The sequence below is a fragment of the Lolium rigidum genome, chromosome 4 (assembly GCF_022539505.1).
Source record: "Lolium rigidum isolate FL_2022 chromosome 4, APGP_CSIRO_Lrig_0.1, whole genome shotgun sequence".
NCBI lineage: Eukaryota > Viridiplantae > Streptophyta > Magnoliopsida > Poales > Poaceae > Lolium > Lolium rigidum.
This window is the reverse complement of record NC_061511.1, coordinates 29890370-29913439: the sequence shown is the minus strand read 5'-3', so window position 1 is coordinate 29913439 and position 23070 is coordinate 29890370. Positions and strand designations below refer to the sequence as shown.

The 23070-nt window shown below is 44.9% G+C and overlaps 1 pseudogene; it reads left to right on the top strand.

Moving 5' to 3' along the window:
- The first annotated feature begins 8767 nt into the window (after positions 1-8767).
- Positions 8768-23070, top strand: part of LOC124646828 — a 55776-nt pseudogene continuing 41473 nt past the window's right edge.

Below are 23070 nucleotides of genomic sequence, written 5' to 3'. Positions count from 1 at the left end.
TGCACGTAAATTGGCTTAATTTTCTGAGCTACCTACAGGGAGGTGGACCCAGATTCGTGACAGCAAAGAAATCTGGAACTCTGCAGTAATCCAAATCTAGTACTTACTTTTCTATCAACGGCTTAACTTGGCACAACAAAACACAAAACTAAGATAAGGAGAGGTTGCTCAGCGTCTACACATACTGAGTCGGTCTAGTTAGGTGCAACATGCATGTTACTAAGTTATTTTTATCAAAATCTTTAAGACATGAGCAGTGGGGGTCTCATTTGGTTATGAGAAAATTTGTAACCGTGTATCCAAGGTGTCCGAATGCTTGTACGCTGTATTTTTAACCATGTTTTTTTTCCTTAAATTGTGTGTGTGTTACTCAACCATCGAAAAGTTGTTTCAGGCCCTATTTTTAAAAAAAATGCCATTTTCATTACTATAGAAGACTCGTCTTAGTAAAATTACAAACCAAAGGGCCTAGGCAAAAGCCTATGGGCAAGACAAAGTCTTCTCTTGCGGCATAACAACACTCAAAAAGTCTTAGCTCAGCTAAGGACCATAATCTTGCGTTGATCTTTATCTTTTCTAAGATAGTCGTCGAAATGAAGAAAGTGTTTCGTAACTCCCTCACATTTCTCTCCTTCCAAATCTCCCGAGAGATTAGCATTGCCAAAGAGACAATTGCTTTCCTCGAATTACTTCCTCTATAAATCAAATGCACCCACCATGTTCTCACTGTAGGAGCGGTATGCCAATCCAAAGGGTTAATATCATGAATGCCAAGTCACTCCTTGATATTTGACCACACTATTAAGGTGAAGCTACATTTGAAGAGGAGATGTGCTGCAGACTGTTGACTGCCAAAACCCACCGGCGGGCAGCGGCCTGTCAACACGGTAGAGCCGGGAAGAGCCTAGAGCTGCGGCTGGCTGAGACCCCTCCGAGCGACGGCCCGCAATGCTCTTCTGGTCACACGCGGCGATGCGAAGTGCAAGGGCGTGCCACCTGACCTATACCCGGTCGGGAAGGTGATGAAGATGCCTCGCTTAGTTTCTCGCATGGCATACACGTAAACATTAAATACGAGCCTCGATCGGCTCTCAGGTTATCCCGTGAATCGGCTCAAAGAGCCGATCCACCCATGATTCGTACGGGGTGCACGAATATATGGTGGTCCCGCTTGATCAAGATATAGCTAATGAGATCTACGACGATTTAGGGTTTTCACCGCATAATCGGATCATCCTACTCCAGGTTGGGCCTCGCGGCCACGCACGGTGCTCGTAAGCCGATCCTAAACAAGGCCTAAAAACCAACATGAAGTTGATCCTCGGAACATCCTGTTTAGGACTTGCGAACGCCACCCTACATGCCGCTGGATCCTCCCCCCTTTGTAAGGCCTAACTATTGCAGATATTAAACTAATCCTTGATGAACAAGGAGCAACCGTAACGGATCAGATCTACTAAACGATGATCAAGCGGGGTGCCGCCCCCACACCTGAGATAGGTGTGAGGGCGGCTAGATATGCAAGGGTTGCACTACGTAAGCATGCTTAAACGAAGAACAATGCTAACCCTAACACATCTATGATAACTACGTTGCTCGCCATCAAAAGCGCTTCGATACGAGCAACGCATGAACAACGTAGGGCTTGTGCTGCCTAGATCGCAAGATGCGATCTAGGCAGCATGTCGCTACCGGATAGAAACCCTCGAGACGAAGGAGTTGGCGATGCGCCGAGATTGGTTTGTTTGGGTTGAACGTGAGTTGTTGTTTATTCCATAAACCCTAGATACATATTTATAGTCCAAGGGACTTTCTAATTCGAGGCGTGCACCTAACCGTGCACGGGTAAAACTCTAACTTCTAACTCTAAGATGCGATCTAATATAATTACAGATAAATGGGCAATCTAGCCCAACTTTGCATATAAGGCCGATCTTCGTATTCTCCCCATATATAATCTTCAAGCCCATCTTGATCGTGGCCCACCTCTGACTCGGTCAAATTTCTGGTGATAACACATGCCCCCCTGGTTTTGGAATTGGTAATTCCAAAATCACTCTGTTTTTATTCGTCAGGTCATGTGGTAGCAGAGCAGAACCGTTGCGGCATTCTTCATCATAATCGCCGGCGGGTATTCTTGTAGAACGTGTCAATGTTCGAATCCCATCGGTAAAGCGCCTCCGTACTTGAGTGGTTAATGAACCTGATGATGGCGACTAAAAGGAATAAGCTTCGATCGAGAATTGGGGCAGCAGTGAAGAGTTCTCCGGAAACAGCGTCGGTGGCAGCTACAACACTGACGGCGAGGGCAGCAAGAATTAGTGACTTAGGATCCACAGTATGCGAGCAATCGGCTCTTCTTCTGTTCCTCTTTCCTCGAGCAATCGGCTTTTCATAAAAACCCTTCTTCGTTAACCAAGAAGTATTTCCAGTCAACTTCTTTGCCGATAGTCAAAGTCACAAATCCCAAAAGAGCCGATGACTTCGCATCGGTCTATATCATAATAAAGTCGACCTAGCCGCCCTTCCAAACGGTAACCTGCGACCTCCATCTGAAAAAGCCAACTCAGATCCCCAAATCGCCGCCCAAGTACTTCCAACTCAAAACCGTCCACACCACAGATCTCAACCGCGCCGCCCTCAGCTCCTTCAACGCATCCCATGGCGGAATCATCCAACACCGATGCCACGGCCTCTGGACTGAAGGTAAGCCTCAATCTCCTCTCGCTATTCGATTTGACATAGGATTAACGGCAAACACCTGGATTAATGCTTCGCCCTGCTGTTAATTTAGGTCTCAGATATTCTTTTGCCACATCCTTCTCTCGCAAATTCGATGTGCCTTGGTCCTCGTTCCTCCGAGAGTCCCGCCCTGTTAATTTCGTGCGAAGCTAACAGAATCCCCTTCGTGAGTCAGCACCTAGATCTGACTTCCGGGCCGACCGCTGCGAGCCCGGCCTAATCCTCCTGAAGGTTGGGTGGCATGGTACAATAGAGTATCAAAAACTCATTATGCCACTTGGGAAACCATAGGGATAGCCGATGCCTTGTCGTTATCATTATCCCCTCTTGAGAAGAATGAGAATATCCTGAAAACCATCGGCTATTTCTGGTCTGATGCACCGAATCGCTTCATGTTTGGACATGGCCCTATGACTCCGACCCCGTTGGATGTGGCCATGATCACCGGTTTAGACATTGCATCCCCCAGCCCTTCTGCATTCAAACTGCCAAAAGTCCCTTTCACTCTCTCCTCTAAAAAGGAATGTACCAGCTGGGGCGCCTATCTCAATCGTTATATGAAAAACAAAGGCCCCGTGACAGAGAGGGAACACACAGCTTTCCTGAACTTCTGGCTGGAGCACTTCATATTCTGTGGCCCATCACTCGCTCCTACCAAGAATTACCTTTCCTTGGCCTACGAACTTGCTAAAGGCACCCAGCTCGGCCTAGGCAAACTGTTTCTTGGAGAGGTCTACCGATCCCTTCAACTGATGTCTGTCAAACTGTTCTCTCAAAAGACAGTTAAAACTGGCGGCCCCTGGTGGTTTATTCAGTTGTGGGCGCAATTATACTTCCAAAACCAAATCCCAGACTTCCCATCGCTGACCACCTGCACCTTTCCGGATGCCAATGGCAAGGAAATTCGATGCACCAGCTACGGCCAAGCCCTGTATGGTCTCCCGGGCAGCAGGCTGATCCCCAAGGAAGCAGCAGGGTGGTTTAAGATTTTCTTCCAAGGTTTGGACAACCCCCGTTCCACCCTTATACCGAATCGGCAAATTTTGAAAACCCGGCCTCTTTCCGATTGGATGACTTTGCCGACGATGCCAAGCACACGACGACTTGTACTCCCTCATGATCCGTCCTTGCTTCCTCCCCGTTGGCATGAGTACCTCGAACCGGATCATCAAGCCCGGTTATGAGTGTTATCAACCAGTAGTAGCAGCCCGACAGCTTGGTCTCGGACAGGTGCCTCCACACTTCTTCCTACACCACCTGACAGCAAGTAGAGCTGAACTGCCTGACATTCTCACCGCCCAAAGGTGTTATACCTTCTTTGACGCTTTGGCCATCCGAATCCCTCATAACCTCAGTTTCTCCTCCACTACCGATGGTTTTGAAACTTGGTGGTCTATGTGGAAGACCCACGTCTTCAGGAGGGCTCTAGGACCGCTGCTAAAAGAGCTTGACCCCGAGTATGACATCCCTGCGGACCAGGTACCGTTACTTAAGCATTTCTTGTAACCGCCTTATGGTGATCGTCTGAGACCTGACTCTTTCTCCCAGCAGCAACAAGATGGTCCGGCTCCCACACAAGCCGACGGTTCCCCTTTCGTATTTCTTCCTCCGGCACCAGTGGTTCTCTTCTGCCAGAACTCGCCACCCCCGAAGAAAGTCATAATGCGAGTCGCCCGATTTCACCGAAATCAGCTCCCAAGAGTAAAGCATCTTCGGGGCCGCTTGCCCCCGAGCATCGACTCAGGCGAGGACGGCAGTGAGGAAGGTGGCCGCCAGGAAAACCCTGAAGCGTAAAGCTCCGGCCCAAGAAAGTTTGCGTGTAAGTCAATTCAGACCCTGTAGACTCTTGTCCGCTTTAAAGAATTTGTTTACAATACGCTTGTATTCTTTCCTACAGGCCTCCACTGAAGGAACCTCCAGCGGGGCCGAAGAAACCAGTCAGGGGGACTCAAGCTCGGGAAACTCCGAGAGGTCCACCACCCAGAGCCAGATGGCTTCACCAGCGCCGGCTTCCAAGAAAAGGTCGATCACTGAACCTCCTGCCCCCCGAGCCTCGACCAGGTCGGGGTCACGCACGAAGCGCCGCCGCGTCAAAAGGGCTCGTAAGAACCCACGAGCCTCTTCATCAAGCCAGGAGGTCTCAAATGTAATTATCCTCTTGGTCATACTTCATGTTGTCCCGTTGTCATTTGGATCGGCTAATCACTTTCTCCGACAGGCCAAAGAAACTTCCAGCGGGGACGTTGAAGAGGTGCTGCCGTCCGCTACCCTGGATCTAGCTACCTCGACGATAGCGGCTGCCCAAGTGGCTGACCCATCCAAGTCCACAGAAAAGCCGATCGTCACTGCGTCAGCTATTCCTCCTTCCTTGGGAGAGGTAGGTCTTTCCTCCTTAGCTCCATCAATTCCCCCATCACCTGCTAAACTCACTTTGTTTGCCCTATCAGGGTTGTGATCTCTCGAGCTTGCTTACGTTCGACCCAGAATCCATCGAACCCACTTCTTTCAAGGCAAGTGGGGAGCCGGACGCTAGTACGATCCGTGGTCAACTCCAGCGTCTCAAGGACTTGCTTTCTGCCTCCACTGAGACTCTGATTGAGAATTCCGAAGAAGCCAAAGGCATCCTCGAGGATATCCAGCCTCATCTCCCTATGACCCTGCAAGTGAAGCTCTGGCCCGCTATTACCCTGTCGGTCTTTAAGTCAAGGGTGCAATCAGTTCGCCAAAGGATTACTCTTCGCCACTCCCAACTTCCGCTGAGAGCCGATATCGCCGAGAAGTGTCGACGGCTTAATGAGAAGAAGGCTGCTCTGGACGCCAAGACGGATACTTCTGCCACTCGTGCCGAACTTGAGAGCCTGCACAAGGAGCTGGAGGATCTCGAAGAGAGGGTAAGGGTGACCAAACAGCTCATCCAAGACAAGGAAGCCCTTGTTGCCCGCTCTGAAAATGAAGCAAAAGGCCTCACAGCCCGATCCGAAGACCGATCCGGCTGAAATCCGTTCCCTGAGCAACCAGCTGGTGACGGGTAAAGACGAAGATGACAAGGCTGAGATCGCTGAGGCAGATCGCATCCGTGTTGACGCCGTTCTCGCCCTCGGTGTGTTTCTTCAGTAGGGCCTTCATAGACAGATGATGTTTCGCTGGACTGGGTCTTTCTGTAATTGCTACGTTTGCACTTGCTAGAATTTTTTTTTTTTACTGGCCGATTTTCCACCGGCTCCTGACATTTCCTTACCCATGCGTCTGTCTACTGACCATATGCCTCCCCCGAGCCGAATCTGTCAGGTAACCACAGATATCGGCTTTGTATTATGCCAAGGCACTGTACTCGTACGTCGGCTCCGTTGGGATTCGCGTAGCCGATGTGGTCGCTGTTCGTTAGATCGCCGTTGAACCCAAGCAGACCGTGTGGTGAAAATCATCTTAACCGACTCGCTGGATCAAAGCGCTCCATGAAGGCATCGTAATATCCATCGTGTAATCCTGAAGCGCTAGGCTCCGTCGGGAGGACAAGCATCGTGTTTGTACCAGCCAATGTCTCGTCATCGGCTTTCCTTTGCTCGGTGGACGGGACTGGAGTGGCAACTCTCCTTGATGCGTCCCGAGAGCTGGTCCTGATGGCGAGTACTGGTGGCTCATGATCTCCTGGATCACGCGAAGGGCGACACGCTCCAACATGTTGACCAGGTTCTCAGAGTGGCGGTGTAGCGAGTGAGCCACCAAGTAGTTGATCTCCTGCCGCAGGCCCCTGGTGCGTTCCTCCGACGGGGCAGAGAGGTCTATCCCATCGAGTGCACCTTCCGGTGAGAACCCCTTCCATCTGATGCCATGGGAACGGGTTCTTCGAAAAGAGCCGATGAGGTCGGCTTCGAGGGTGGCCTTGATCTCGTCATATCTCTTCTTGAGCTCGTCGGGCAGCTCCTCGTAGGTGATCGGCGTGCCATCCGCCATCTCGGATGTAGATGGCGATGTGGTTGATGTAGACGATTGTCCCACCGAGTGCGTGCCGAAATGTGTTGATCGCCAAAACCCACCGGCGGGCGGCGGCCTGTCAACACGGTAGAGCCGGGAAGAGCCTAGAGCCGCGGCTGGCCGAGACCCCTCCGAGCGACGGCCCGCAATGCTCTTCTCGGTCACACGCGGCGATGCGAAGTGCAAGGGCGTGCCACCTGACCTATACCCGGTCGGGAAGGTGATGAAGATGCCTCGCTTAGTTTCCTGCATGGCATACACGTAAACATTAAATACGAGCCTCGATCGGCTCTCAGGTTATCCTGTGAATCGGCTCAAAGAGCCGATCCACCCATGATTCGTACGGGGTGCACGAATATATGGTGGTCCTGCTTGATCAAGATATAGCTAATGAGATCTACGACGATTTAGGGTTTTCACCGCATAATCGGATCATCCTACTCCAGGTTGGGCCTCGCGGCCACGCACGGTGCTCGTAAGCCGATCCTAAACAAGGCCTAAAAACCAACATGAAGTTGATCCTCGGAACATCCCGTTTAGGACTTGCGAACGCCACCCTACATGCCACTGGATCCTCCCCCCCTTTGTAAGGCCTAACTATTGCAGATATTAAACTAATCCTTGATGAACAAGGAGCAACCGTAACGGATCAGATCTACTAAACGATGATCAAGCGGGGTGCCGCCCCCACACCTGAGATAGGTGTGAGGGCGGCTAGATATGCAAGGGTTGCACTACGTAAGCATGCTTAAACGAAGAACAATGCTAACCCTAACACATCTATGATAACTACGTTGCTCGCCATCAAAAGCGCTTCGATGACGAGCAACGCATGAACAACGTGGGGCTTAGGCTTGCCTAGATCGCAAGATGCGATCTAGGCAGCATGTCGCTACCGGATAGAAACCCTCGAGACGAAGGAGTTGGCGATGCGCCGAGATTGGTTTGTTTGGGTTGAACGTGAGTTGTTGTTTATTCCATAAACCCTAGATACATATTTATAGTCCAAGGGACTTTCTAATTCAGGCGTGCACCTAACCGTGCACGGGTAAAACTCTAACTTCTAACTCTAAGATGCGATCTAATATAATTACAGATAAATGGGCAATCTAGCCCAACTTTGCATATAAGGCCGATCTTCGTATTCTCCCCATATATAATCTTCAAGCCCATCTTGATCGTGGCCCACCTCTGACTCGGTCAAATTTCTGGTGATAACATAGACTCATCAACTTGGTTGCAAAACATGCACTGTCCACAATTGTCCTGTCCTCTTTTCTCGAGCCTACCATCATCCACATCCTATTTTAAATGATTAACCAAGCAAACAATTTGCATTTGTGAGGCTGCGCTATGCAAACTCACGCTACATATCATCAGCTCCGAGCATCTGATACCTCACATCCAGAAGCCCGAGTAGCTGATTACCCCCGTCGAATTCTCGAAAACTTGGACCCAGTTGCAGCCCAACTAACAAGTCAGGAAGGCACTAAGACCTCGGGTGTAAGCCTAACGAAAAGGCTTAGCATACGGTCACCACGCAATGAGTCTTATCACCGCCAACATCATTACAAGATGCTAACAAATATTTCTTAAGTGACAAATATTTCACAACTCCTCACATTATTTGCGGTTTACAAAAGGAGTCGATATTTCCTCTAGTACACTAGTAGGGAAAACGCTATAGGTGAACGATTATTAGGAAAGGGCGCCGATAAGAGCACGCGAGTGGTATTATTTGTTGCGCACACGAAAGGAGATGGAGCCCCCATGTGTGGTTTTGGTAATTGATGACAATCCCTATGGACTAATGGTTGTATTGAGACTCTCTCTTAGGTCGTGTCCATAGGCAATGCTTGAGCCATATGTTGGTCTCTAGGTTGCAAGAGGAAGAAGATCGAGTTCGATGAAGAAGACGGATGAAGATGGTGTCGAAGAAGGGCGAAGAAGGTGTAGAAGATGAAGAGGGATGAAGACGGCGTAAAAGATGGATGAGGACGGTGGCGTGTATGTTGGATGAAGATGGTGGCATGCACAAGGTTGAAGAGGGATGAAGACGGAGCTTGCTGGCTCGAGTGGAACACGCAAGGTCAAGGTTTGTGCTCGGTAGGATAGATGGTCGCATCATCGGAGAGAGCTCAAACCTTGCATGCATTGCATCATGTTTCTTGGTTGTTATTGGTTCTTATCCATGAGATGTTTTAGATCTTGTGTTCATTCTCATGACAATCTCTAACTCATCGCAAACGGATTCCGGATGCATCGCATGTTGCATGTTCGAGTTGGATGATTTTCCTGGTGTACCGTATTGAGAGGTTGCACCTCTAAATCCATAGGAAAATCATCCTCCACTCTTTTCCATGTTTTCAGCAAAATTGATCTCACCTCAATCGGAGTTTCCGATCCTGAGTAATTGCGTTTCTAGTAATCCTCTTTGTATTGAAAAGAAAAGGAAAAAGTCTTGGGCCGGCCGGTACTACCGTTGGTGGTACCGGCCCGGTACCTCTCATGCTCATTTTGCTTAATGGATCCGGACCGGTACCAGGCCGGCACCGGGCCGGAACTACCGGCTCACCATCTCCCTCAGCCCAGCCACCAATTCTCCCCATCTTGGGCCACTTCCGCTTCCGGCCTTGCTCCCCTGGCCGCGGCGCACCCGCGCGCCGCTCGGCGCAGCCACCATACCGTTGCGGCCCTTGCCCCACGCCTCCAGCTGAGCCGCTTGCCTGGCCCAGCTCGCCATCGACTCCGACAGTTGGTGCAACTATCTTGAATCCGAGAAGGATGCGAGGAGGAGGGCAGGGTTCCTGGGTGATAGGGACTTCCCCTTAGACCGTCCACCGGTGCCTCATCATTGAATACGGCAGGCGCCGACGCCTGCACAGGATGACCACGACTGTGACGGCGATGATGAGGAGGACTACATCGACGCGCTGGCGTACCACAACAAGGACGTCAAGGACGACAGCGACGACTATGTCGTGTGCATTTTCCAGGAATGGCAGTTGGCCACCATGGCGGAGGGCCGGGAGTTTGAGTACCCGAACAACATAACGGACGACAAGATCGCGAGGCTCGGTGACATAGGCATCCCCAATGGGCCTGCCGAAGATAGTACCCGGGGTTTACTCGAAGGCCCACGACCCGAAGGATAAGGAGAGTCGAAGCCCAAATTGTTATTAAGGAAAGCTAGAGTTGTAATAGGAAGCATTATTTGTAATCTTGCGGGACGGGTTAGAAACCCTCCCGGACTCGTAAACTTGTGTATCAAGAATCCCTCGGCTCCGCCTCCTATATAAGGGGGGGTCGAGGGACAAAGAAAGGATCGAATCATTGTCTCACAAACCCTAGTTTTCATATCGTCGAGTACTTTTCGGCTGAAACCTTCGAGATCTACTTGCCCTCTACTTCCGACTAAAACCCTAGTCTACAACTTGTAGGCATTGATAAGTTAATCCCTTGTCAATTGGCGCCGTCTGTGGGAATTAGAGGTGTCAAGGAGCTGATCTTGATGGCACGTTCAAAATCGTCGACTTCATCAACTAGAAGCAACGCAGTGGAAAGAGGTAAACAGATCGAAACTGGTCTCGTTGATTTTCTTCCTCACCCGCCCTCCCGTTTGGATGCATATGCGTATCTGGAGGAGCCCATGGAGATGACGTTTGGAAAGTTTCACTTCCGCGTCGAGAAAGAAGGAGCGTATCGTCTCGAAATTCCAATCTCGTCGGGATTATTGATACGTCTCCAACGTATCTATAATTTCTGATGTTCCATGCTTGTTTTATGACAATACCAACATGTTTTGTTCACACTTTATATCATTTTTATGCGTTTTTCGGAACTAACCTATTGACGAGATGCCGAAAGGCCGTTCTGTTTTCTGCTGTTTTTGGTTTCAGAAATCTTAGTAAAGAAATATTTTCGGAATCGGACGAAATCAAGACCGAAGGCCTTATAATTCCCGGAAGCTTCCGAGCACCGGAGAAAAGTCGGAGGGTGCCGGGGGCCCCACACCACAGGGCGGCGCGGCCCAAGGGGGGGGGCGCGCCCCCCTATGGTGGCGCCACCCCGTGGCCCCTCCGACTCCGATTCTCGGCCTATATAATCGTCTCTGACCTAAAAACATTGACAGAAAGGACGGAAACAGAGAAAACCATCCAGAGCCGTCGCCATCGCGAAAGTCCAATTCAGGGGACAGAACTCTCTGTTCCGGCACCCTGCCGGACGGGGAATTGCCCCCGGAGTCATCTCCACCGCCGTCTCCACCGCCATCTTCACCGCCATCGCTGCCTCCATGATGAGGAGGGAGTAATCCACCCCCGAGGCTGAGGGCTCCGCTGTAGCTATGTGGTTCATCTCTCTCTTTATGTGATCTAGTTGAATATCATCTATGTGCTACTCTAGTGATGTTATCAAAGTAGTTTTATTCCTCCCGCACGGTGTAATGGTGACAGGTGTGTGCATCCGTGTTAGTACTTGGCGTAGGCTATGATTGTAATCTCTTGTAGATTATGAAGTTAACTATTGCTATGATAGTATCGATGTGATTTATGCCTCCTTCATGGTATGATGGTGACAGTGTGCATGCTATGTTAGTTCTTGGTGTAATTGTGTTGATCTATCTTGCACTCTAAGGTTATTTAAACATGAATATCGAATACTGTGGAGCTTGTTAACTCCGGCATTGAGGGTTCGTGTAATCCTACACAATTAGTGGTGTTCATCATCCAACAAGAGGGTGTAGAGTGGTTCTATTATGTGATCATTGTTGAGAGTGTCCACTAGTGAAAGTATGATCCCTAGGCCTTGTTTCCAAACATCGAATCTCCGTTTATCTACTGTTCTGTTGCATGTTTACTCGCTGCCATATTTTATTCAGATTTCTATTACCACTCATATACATCCATACTACTTGTATTTCACTATCTCTTCGCCGAACTAGTGCACCTATACATCTGACAAGTGTATTAGGTGTCTTGGGGACACAAGAGACTTCTTGTATCGTGATTGCGGGGTTGCTTGAGAGGGATATCTTTGACCTCTTCCTCCCCGAGTTCGATAAACCTTGGGTGATCCACTTAAGGGAAACTTGCTCTGCTGTTCTACAAACCTCTGCTCTTGGAGGCCCAACACCTGTCTACAAGAATAGAAGCTCCCGTAGACATCAAGCACTTTTCACGGCGCCGTTGCCGGGAGGTAAGGTAAAAGGTATTCACATCCTCCGACTACTAAGCTATTTCCTAGCACCGTTGCCGGTGTGTGAGTGCTCGAAGCTATTTCCTTTAGATCCTGCAATTGCATCTTTTTGTTTCTTGTTTTTATTTTCACTAGTTAGGCATAATGGAAAACAACAAAAAATTTGGTGAGCTTTTTAATCTTTTTCCTGATTTAGAATTGTTTGGTGCGAACATTAAAAAACCAATGGAACCTTATTCGCATGCTAGTAGCGATGTTATTAGTATGAATGCAATTACTTGCTAATGCTATGGAGAAGTCTAAGCTTGGGGAAGCTAGTTTTTGTGATCTTTTTAGCTTCCCATCTTTAGGGAGAAAATTTGCTCGATAATACTTTATCTCCCATATGCGATAACTCTAATGATGCTTGTGATATTTTAAATGCACCTACTGAAAGTATTCCATATAAAATACCTATGAAAATTATTGAACGTGTTATGGATAACCGCTATGAAGGGGATGGAACTGTGCATCCTGGAGATCATTTACTTGTTTTTGCATGAATTATGCGGGTTATTCAAGTGTGCGGGTATCTCTATGGATGAAGTGAAGAAGAAATTATTCTCTATGTCGTTGTCTGGTAAAGCGGCGCATTGGCATAAACTGCTGAAGGATGAGCATTCTCTCGATTGGAAGGATATTGTGCCTCTATTTTATTCTAAATTCTATCCTCCAAGTGAAATTCACAAAGACCGAAACCGAATATATAATTTCTGGCCTCATGATGGAGAGAGTATTGCCCAAGCATGGGAGAGATTGAAGTCTTTAATGCTCAAATGCCCCAATCATGAGCTTCCAGGTAATATCATCATTGATAACTTCTATGCAAGACTTTCTTTTCAAGATAAGACCTTGCTGGATGCTACTTGTTTTGGATCATTCACGCGCAACAAAGAAGAGTTTAAAAGGGACCTTCTTGATCGGATTAAGGAGAACGCTGAAGATTGGGAGAACGACAAAGGTAAAGAGTCGGGTATAAATTATGATTATGAATGCATTGAAACTTTTATGGATACCGATAAATTTCGAAATATGAGTGCTACTTATGGTCTTGACTCTCAAGTTGCTGCAAATCTTTATAAAGCCTTTGCTTCTCATTTTGAATTGCCTAAAAAGAATTTTGATAAGTATCATGAACCTTTTAAAGAGGCTTGCATGAAGAATGAAATTGTTGTTAATTATTGTAATAAGCATGCTCAAACTCCTAAGAATGCTATTTCCTATAAGCATGTTAATTTTTGTGGAATACATAGACCTTGTGGAATTAATCAAATCGAAGATGAATATTGTATCCATCATGCTAATGAAAAAACTAGAAAGTGGTTTAGGGCTCTAGATGATCTTGGTAAAAAAGTTTGTGCCCTCTATCCTTTTATTTGTGAAGTTTGCCATGAAGTGGGTCATTTTAATTTTCAATGCTCCTCCAATGATAATTTGAACCCAATGAGTGCTGCAAATTTGTATTGTGATGATGAAATTACTCCTAATCAGCATGATAAACTTACTTTATTTTTTGGGTGTGAGGATTTGTCAAGAAAAATCTCTTTGTTGCATATTAGTGATCTTGATATTGATGATGTCCTGCATGGGTGTTTTTCTTATTGCATTGATAATAGCCATACAAATACTTACATACAAAATATTTTAGAAGATGACACCTTGCCAAAATATGATAGGACCGCTGTGTGTTTTCAACTAATTAATGAAAAGGAGGGATCCTCCCAAGTTTCTTCTATTGTTTCTGAAAGTAAATCAGGTTATGCGGACAAGCCACCCTTCAAGCCTCTTCCTCCTAAAGAAAGGAACAAGAAGAAGGGAATGAAGAAGAAGAAGGAGAATAAAAAGAAAGAGGTAACGGCGTATCCCCGCGTGAATGAGATAACGCTAGGTAACCGTAAGTATGTTGCTCCTAATGATTATTATGATAATGAATCTGAATACGATGATCTTTCTATGCCCTTTACATACATTAGCGATCATGATTTGAATGAGCACACTACTTTTGATATTACAAATCTCCGGGAAACTAATTCGAAAATGATGATAATAATTGCCATAGTGTCGGTGCTATCCATGCTTCCTCCCATAATGATATAGAAAGCTCTAAGCTTGGGGAAGAGGTGTTTGAAAATCCTTTAGCTACTGGTCATTATGTTCTTGATACATCTCCTTCTAATAACAATGATGGTGTGGACACGGATAAACCGACTGTGAAAGATAACTATTCTATTTCCTATGATGACACCGTGTCCCCGATCTCCGATGATTATTATAAAGAATGCTATGATATAGGTTCTAACTATCCTTATGAAACTTGTCATAGTCATGATTGGATTACCAAAAACAATTCCCTTAATATGCAATTTGTTTACCATGTTCAAATTCTTGATAATAATCTTACTCCAATTACTATTAATGAGAATAACTCTTCTTATACCAAATTTAATGATACTTCTATGCATATGAATCATGATAAGAATGTTTTAAGTGATGGGTATATTGTGGATTTCATCAATGATGCTACTGAAAGTTATTATAAGAGAGGGAAATATGGTTATATGCATTTCAATAATATTAAGTTTCCCCTCTTTATGTCGAGAATCTTGAAGTTACTCGTGTTTTATCCTCTTATGCTTGTCACTTTGTTCTTCATGAATTCATTTGTGTACAAGACTCCTCTTCATAGGAAGCATGTTAGACTTAAATGTGTTTTGGATTTGCTTCTTGATGCTCTCTTTTGCTTCAAATACTATTTCTCGCGAGCGCAACATTAAAGCTGCTTGAGCCCATCTTAATGGCTATAAAGAAAGAACTTCTTGGGAGATAACCCATGTGTTATTTTGCTACAGTACTTTGTTTTATATTTGTGTCTTGGAAGTTGTTTACTACTGTAGCAACCTCTCCTTATCTTAGTTTTGTGTTTTGTTGTGCCAAGTAAAGTCTTTGATAGTAAAGTGAATACTAGATTTGGATTACTGCGCAGAAACAGATTTCTTTGCTGTCACGAATCTGGGTCTAATTCTCTGTAGATAACTCAGAAAATTAAGCCAATTTACGTGAGTGATCCTCAGATATGTACGCAACTTTCATTCAATTTGAGCATTTTCATTTGAGCATGTCTGGTGCCCTTTTAAAATTCATATTTACGGACTGTTCTGTTTTGACAGATTCTGCCTTTTATTTCGCATTGCTTCTTTCGCTGTGTTGGGTGGATTTCTTTGTTCCATTACCTTCCAGTAGCTTTGAGCAATGTCCGAAGTGTTAAGAATGATTGTGTCACCTCTGAACATGTGAATTTTTAATTATGCACTAACCCTCTAATGAGTTTGTTTCGAGTTTGGTGTGGAGGAAGTTTTCAAGGGTCAACAGAGGAGGATGATATACTATGATCAAGGAGAGTGAAAGCTCTAAGCTTGGGGATACCCCGGTGGTTCATCCCTGCATATTTCAAGAAGACTCAAGCATCTAAGCTTGGGGATGCCCAAGGCATCCCCTTCTTCATCGACAAATTATCAGGTTCCTTCTCTTGAAACTATATTTTTATTCGGTCACATCATATGTACTTTACTTGGAGCGTCTGTATGTTTCTTGTTTTTGTTTTTGTTTAAATAAATGCTTGTGTGGGAGAGAGACACGCTCCGCTGGTTCGTATGAACACATGTGTTCTTAGCTTTTAATTTTCATGGCGAAGGATGAAACTGCTTCGTTAATTGTTATATAGTTGGAAACGGAAAATGCTACGTGTAGTAACTGGTGATACGTCTCTGACGTATCGATAATTTCTTATGTTCCATGCCACATTATTGATGTTATCTACATGTTTTATGCACACTTTATGTCATATTCGTGCATTTTCTGGAACTAACCTATTAACAAGATGCCGAAGTGCCGATTCGTTGTTTTCGCTGTTTTTGGTTTCGTAAATCCTAGTAAGGAAATATTCTCGGAATTGGACGAAATCAACGCCCGGGGGCCTATTTTTCCACGGAGCTTCCGAAGACCGAAGAACACACGAAGTAGGGCCACGAGGTGGCGACACCACGTGGCGGCGCGGCCCGGGGGCCCGCGCCGCCCTATGGTGTGGCCCCCTCGTCCGGCCCCCGACTCGCCCTTCCGCCTACTTAAAACCTCCGTGACGAAAACCCCGCATCCGAGAACCACGATACGGAAAACCTTCCGGAGACGCCGCCGCCGCCGATCCCATCTCGGGGATCCAGGAGATCGCCTCCGGCACCCCGCCGGAGAGGGGAATAATCTCCCGGAGGACTCTACGCCGCCATGGTCGCCTCCGGTGTGATGTGTGAGTAGTCTACCCCTCGGACTATGGGTCCATAGCAGTAGCTAGATGGTTGTCTTCTCCCCATTGTGCTATCATTGTCGGATCTTGTGAGCTGCCTATCATGATCAAGATCATCTATATGTAATTCTATATGTTGCGTTTGTTGGGATCCGATGAATAGAGAATACTTGTTATGTTGATTATCAAAGTTATGCTTATGTGTTGTTTATGATCTTGCATGCTCTCCATTACTAGTAGATGCTCTGGCCAAGTAGATGCTTGTAACTCCAAGAGGGAGTACTTATGCTCGATAGTGGGTTCATGCCCGCATTGACACCGGGACAAGTGACGGAAAGTTCTAAGGTTGTGTTGTGTCTGTTGCCACTAGGGATAAAACATTGATGCTATGTCTAAGGATGTAGTTGTTGATTACATTACGCACCATACTTAATGCAATTGTCTCGTTGCTTTGCAACTTAATACTGGAGGGGGTTCGGATGATAACCTCGAAGGTGGACTTTTTAGGCATAGATGCGGTTGGATGGCGGTCTATGTACTTTGTCGTAATGCCCAATTAAATCTCACTATACTCATCATGATATGTATGTGCATTGTCATGCTCTCTTTATTTGTCAATTGCCCAACTGTAATTTGTTCACCCAACATGCTCGTTCGTCTTATGGGAGAGACACCTCTAGTGAACTGTGGACCCCGGTCCAATTCTCTTTCTTGAAATACAATCTACTGCAATACTTGTTCTACTCGTTTTCCGCAAACAATCATCTTCCACACAATACGGTTAATCCTTTGTTACAGCAAGCCGGTGAGATTGACAACCTCACTGTTTCGTTGGGGCAAAGTACTTTGGTTGTGTTGTGCGGGTTCCACGTTGGCGCCGGAATCCCCGGTGTTGCGCCGCACTACATCCCGCCGCCATCAACCTTCAACGTGCTTCTTGGCTCCTCCTGGTTCGATAAACCTTGGTTTCTTTCGAGGGAAAACTTGCTGCTGTGCGCATCATACCTTCCTCTTGGGGTTGCCCAACGAACGTGTGAAATACACGCCATCAAGCATATTTTCCGGCGCCGTTGCCGGGGAGATCAAGACACGCTGCAAGGGGAGTCTCCACTTCTCAATCTCTTTACTTTGTTTTTGTCTTGCTTAGTTTTATTTACTACTTTGTTTGCTACACTAAATCAAAATACAAAAAAATTAGTTGCTATTTTACTTTATTTGCTATCTTGTTTACTATCTCAAAAACACAAAAAAGTTAGTTACTTGTTTTACTTTACTTAATATCATGCATGTTTTTATTTCACTAGTTAAGCATAATGGAAAACAACAAAAATATGAGAGATCTTTATGAACTTTATCTTGGATTAGGACATGATGTGTTTGAAGAGAGAATTAAAAAACCCATGGAACTTTATATGCATGCTAATGGGAATGTTATTACTATGAATGCTTTGAACACCATTGTTGCTAATGCTATGGAAAATTCTAAGCTTGGGGAAGCTGGCTTTGATGAGCATGATCTTTTTAGTCCCCCAAGCATTGAGGAGAAAATTTTCTTTTATGATTACAATATGCCTCCTATATATGATGATAGCCACTTTGTTGAATTTGCTCCCACTACAACTAATAAAATTGATTATGCTTATGTGGAGAGTAATAATTTTATGCATGAGACTCATGATAAGAATGCTTTATGTGATAGTTATATTGTTGAGTTTGCTCATGATGCTACTGAAAATTATTATGAGAGAGGAAAATATGGTTGTAGAAATTTTCATGTTACTAAAACACCTCTCTATGTGCTGAAATTTTTGAAGCTACACTTGTTTTATCTTTCTACGCTTGTTGCATTATGCTTCTTGAACTTGTTTATTTACAAGATTCCTCTTCATAGGAAGCATGTTAGACTTAAATGTGTTTTGAATTTGCCTCTTGAAGCTCTCTTTTGCTTCAAATACTATTTCTTGCGAGTGCATCATCAAAACTGCTGAGCCCATCTTAATGGCTATAAAGAAAGAACTTCTTGGGAGATAACCCATGTGTTATTTTACTACAGTACTTTGTTTTTATTTTGTGTCTTGGAAGTTGTTTACTACTATAGCAACCTCTCCTTATCTTAGTTTTGTGTTTTGTTGTGCCAAGTAAAGCCGTTGATAGAAAAGTAAGTACTAGATTTGGATTACTGCGCAGTTCCAGATTTCTTTGCTGTCACGAATCTGGGTCCACCTCCCTGTAGGTAACTCAGAAAATTAAGCCAATTTACGTGCATGATCCTCAGATATGTATGCAACTTTCATTCAATTTGAGAATTTTCATTTGAGCAAGTCTGGTGCCATTTTAAAATTCGTCAATACGAACTGTTCTGTTTTGACAGATTCTGCCTTTTATTTCGCATTGCCTCTTTCGCTATGTTGGATGAATTTCTTTGATCCACTAATGTCCAGTAGCATTATGCAATGTCCAGAAGTGTTAAGAATGATTGTGTCACCTCTGAATATGTCAATTTATATTGTGCACTAACCCTCTAATGAGTTGTTTCGAGTTTGGTGTGGAGGAAGTTTTCAAGGATCAAGAGAGGAGTATGATGCAACATGATCAAGGAGAGTGAAAGCTCTAAGCTTGGGGATGCACCCGGTGGTTCACCCCTGCATATATCAAGAAGACTCAAGCGTCTAAGCTTGGGGATGCCCAAGGCATCCCCTTCTTCATCGACAACATTATCAGGTTCCTCCCCCGAAACTATATTTTTATTCCATCACATCTTATGTGCTTTTTCTTGGAGCGTCGGTTTGTTTTTGTTTTTTGTTTTGTTTGAATAAAATGGATCCTAGCATTCACTTTATGGGAGAGAGACACGCTCCGCTGTAGCATATGGACAAGTATGTCCTTGGTTTCTACTCATAGTATTCATGGCGAAATTTCTCCTTCGTTAAATTGTTATATGGTTGGAATTGGAAAATGATACATGTAGTAATTGCTATAAATGTCTTGGGTAATGTGATACTTGGCAATTGTTGTGCTCATGTTTAAGCTCTTGCATCATATGCTTTGCACCCATTAATGAAGAAATACATAGAGCATGCTAAAATTTGGTTTGCATATTTGGTTTCTCTAAGGTCTAGATAATTTCTAGTATTGAGTTTGAACAATAAGGAAGACGGTGTAGAGTCTTACAATATGTCTTTTATGTGAGTTTTGCTGCACCGGTTCATCCTTGTGTTTGTTTCTAATAAGCCTTGCTAGCCTAAACCATTGTATCGAGAGGGAATACTTCTCATGCATCCAAAATACTTGAGCCAACCACTATGCCATTTGTGTCCACCATACCTACCTACTACATGGTATTTTCCAGCCATTCCAAAGTAAATTGCTTGAGTGCTACCTTTAAAATTCCATCATTCACCTTTGCAATATATAGCTCATGGGACGAATAGCTTAAAAACTATTGTGGTATTGAATATGTAATTATGCACTTTATCTCTTATTAAGTTGCTTGTTGTGCGATAACCATGTTTATCGGGGAACGCCATCAACTCATTGTTGAATTTCATGTGAGTTGCTATGCATGTTCGTCTTGTCCGAAGTAAGGGCGATCTACACCGAGTTGAATGGTTTGAGCATGCATATTGTGAGAGAAGAACATTGGGCCGCTAACTAAAGCCATGTTCCATGGTGGAAGTTTCAGTTTTGGACAAATATCCTCAAATCTCTAATGAGAAAAGAATTAATTGTTGTTGAATGCTTAAGCATTAAAAGAGGAGTCCATTATCTCGTTGTCTATGTTGTCCCGGTATGGATGTCTAAGTTGAGAATAATCAAAAGCGAGAAATCCAAATGCGAGCTTTCTCCTTAGACCTTTGTACAGGCGGCATAGAGGTACCCCTTTGTGATACTTGGTTAAAGCATATGTATTGCGGTGATAATCCGGGTAGTCCAAGCTAATTAGGACAAGGTGCGGGCACTATTGGTACACTATGCATGAGGCTTGCAACTTATAAGATATAATTTACATGATGCATATGCTTTATTACTACCGTTGACAAAATTGTTTCATGTTTTCAAAATCAAAGCTCTAGCACAAATATAGCAATCGATGCTTTTCCTCTATGAGGACCATTCTTTTACTTTCAATGTTGAGTCAGTTCACCTATTTCTCTCCACCCCAAGAAGCAAACACTTGTGTGAACTGTGCATTGATTCCTACATACTTGCTTATTGCACTTATTATATTACTCTATGTTGACAATATCCATGAGATATACATGTTACAAGTTGAAAGCAACCGCTGAAACTTAATCTTCTTTTGTGTTGCTTCAATGCCTTTACTTTGAATTATTGCTTTATGAGTTAACTCTTATGCAAGACTTATTGATGCTTGTCTTGAAGTGCTATTCATGAAAAGTCTTTGCTTTATGATTCACTTGTTTACTCATGTCATATACATTGTTTTGATCGCTGCATTCACTACATATGCTTTACAAATAGTATGATCAAGATTATGATGGCATGTCACTCCGAAAATTATCCGTAGTTATCGTTTTACCTGCTCGGGACGAGCGTAACTAAGCTTGGGGATGCTGATACGTCTCCGACGTATCGATAATTTCTTATGTTCCATGCCACATTATTGATGTTATCTACATGTTTTATGCACACTTTATGTCATATTCGTGCATTTTCCGGAACTAACCTATTAACAAGATGCCGAAGTGCCGCTTGTTGTTTTCTGCTGTTTTTGGTTTCAGAAATCCTAGTAAGGAAATATTCTCGGAATTGGACGAAATCAACGCCAGGGGCCTATTTTTCCACGGAGCTTCCAGAAGACCGAAGAACACACGAAGTAGGGCCACGAGGTGGCGACACCACGTGGCGGCGCGGCCCAGGGGGGGCCCGCGCCGCCCTATGGTGTGGCCCCCTCGTCTGGCCCCCGACTCTGCCCTTCCGCCTACTTAAAGCCTCCGTGACGAAAACCCCAGTACCGAGAACCACGATACGGAAAACCTTCCAGAGACGCCGCCGCCGCCGATCCCATCTCGGGGGATCCAGGAGATCGCCTCCGGCACCCTGCCGGAGAGGGGAATCATCTCCCGGAGGACTCTACGCCGCCATGGTCGCCTCCGGTGTGATGTGTGAGTAGTCTACCCCTGGACTATGGGTCCATAGCAGTAGCTAGATGGTTGTCTTCTCCCCATTGTGCTATCATTGTCGGATCTTGTGAGCTGCCTATCATGATCAAGATCATCTATATGTAATTCTATATGTTGCGTTTGTTGGGATCCGATGAATAGAGAATACTTGTTATGTTGATTATCAAAGTTATGCTTATGTGTTGTTTATGATCTTGCATGCTCTCCGTTACTAGTAGATGCTCCGGCCAAGTAGATGCTTGTAACTCCAAGAGGGAGTACTTATGCTCGATAGTGGGTTCATGCCCGCATTGACACCGGGACGAGTGACAGAAAGTTCTAAGGTTGTGTTGTGCTGTTGCCACTAGGGATAAAACATTGATGCTATGTCTAAGGATGTAGTTGTTGATTACATTACGCACCATACTTAATGCAATTGTCTGTTGCTTTGCAACTTAATATCGGAGGGGTTCGGATGATAACCCTGAAGGTGGACTTTTAGGCATAGATGCGGTTGGATGGCGGTCTATGTACTTTGTCGTAATGCCCAATTAAATCTCACTATACTCATCATGATATGTATGTGCATTGTCATGCTCTCTTTATTTGTCAATTGCCCAACTGTAATTTGTTCACCCAACATGCTCGTTCGTCTTATGGGAGAGACACCTCTAGTGAACCTGTGGACCCCGGTCCAATTCTCTTTATCGAAATACAATCTCATTGCAATACTTGTTCTCATCGTTTTCCGCAAACAATCATCTTCCACACAATACGGTTAATCCTTTGTTACAGCAAGCCGGTGAGATTGACAACCTCACTGTTTCGTTGGGGCAAAGTACTTTGGTTGTGTTGTGCAGGTTCCACGTTGGCGCCGGAATCCCCGGTGTTGCGCCGCACTACATCCCGCCGCCATCAACCTTCAACGTGCTTCTTGGCTCCTCCTGGTTCGATAAACCTTGGTTTCTTTCTGAGGGAAAACTTGCTGCTGTGCGCATCATACCTTCCTCTTGGGGTTGCCCAACGAACGTGTGAAATACACGCCATCAACTGGTATGATGTCTTGAATAACTTGATACTTGGCAATTGTTGTGCTCTTGTTTAAGCTCTTGCATCATATACTTTGCACCTATTAATGAAGAAATACATGGAGCTTGTTAAAATTTGGTTTGCATGAGTGGTTTCTCTAGAGTCTAGATATTTTATAGTGAGGTGTTTGAACAACAGGGAAGACAATGTATAGTCTTATAATGCTTGTAATATGTCTTTTATGTAAGTTTTGATGTACTAGTTTATTCTTGTGTTTGCTTCAAATAACCTTGCTAGCCTAAGCCTTGTATCGAGAGGGAGTACTTCTCATGCACCCAAAATCCTTGAGCCAACCACTATGCCATTTGTGTCCACCATACCTACCTACTACATGGTATTTCTCCGCCATTCCAAAGTAAATTGCTTGAAGTGCTACCTTTAAATTTCTATCCTCTACCTTTACAATATATAGCTCATGGGACAAATAGCTTAAAAACTATTGTGGTATTGAATATGTACTTATGAACTTTATCTCTTATTAAGTTGCTTGTTGTGCGATAACCATGTTTCTGGGGCGCCATCAACTATTCTTTGTTGAATATCATGTGAGTTGCTATGCATGTCCGTCTTGTCCGAAGTAAGAGAGATCTACCACCTTAATGGTTGGAG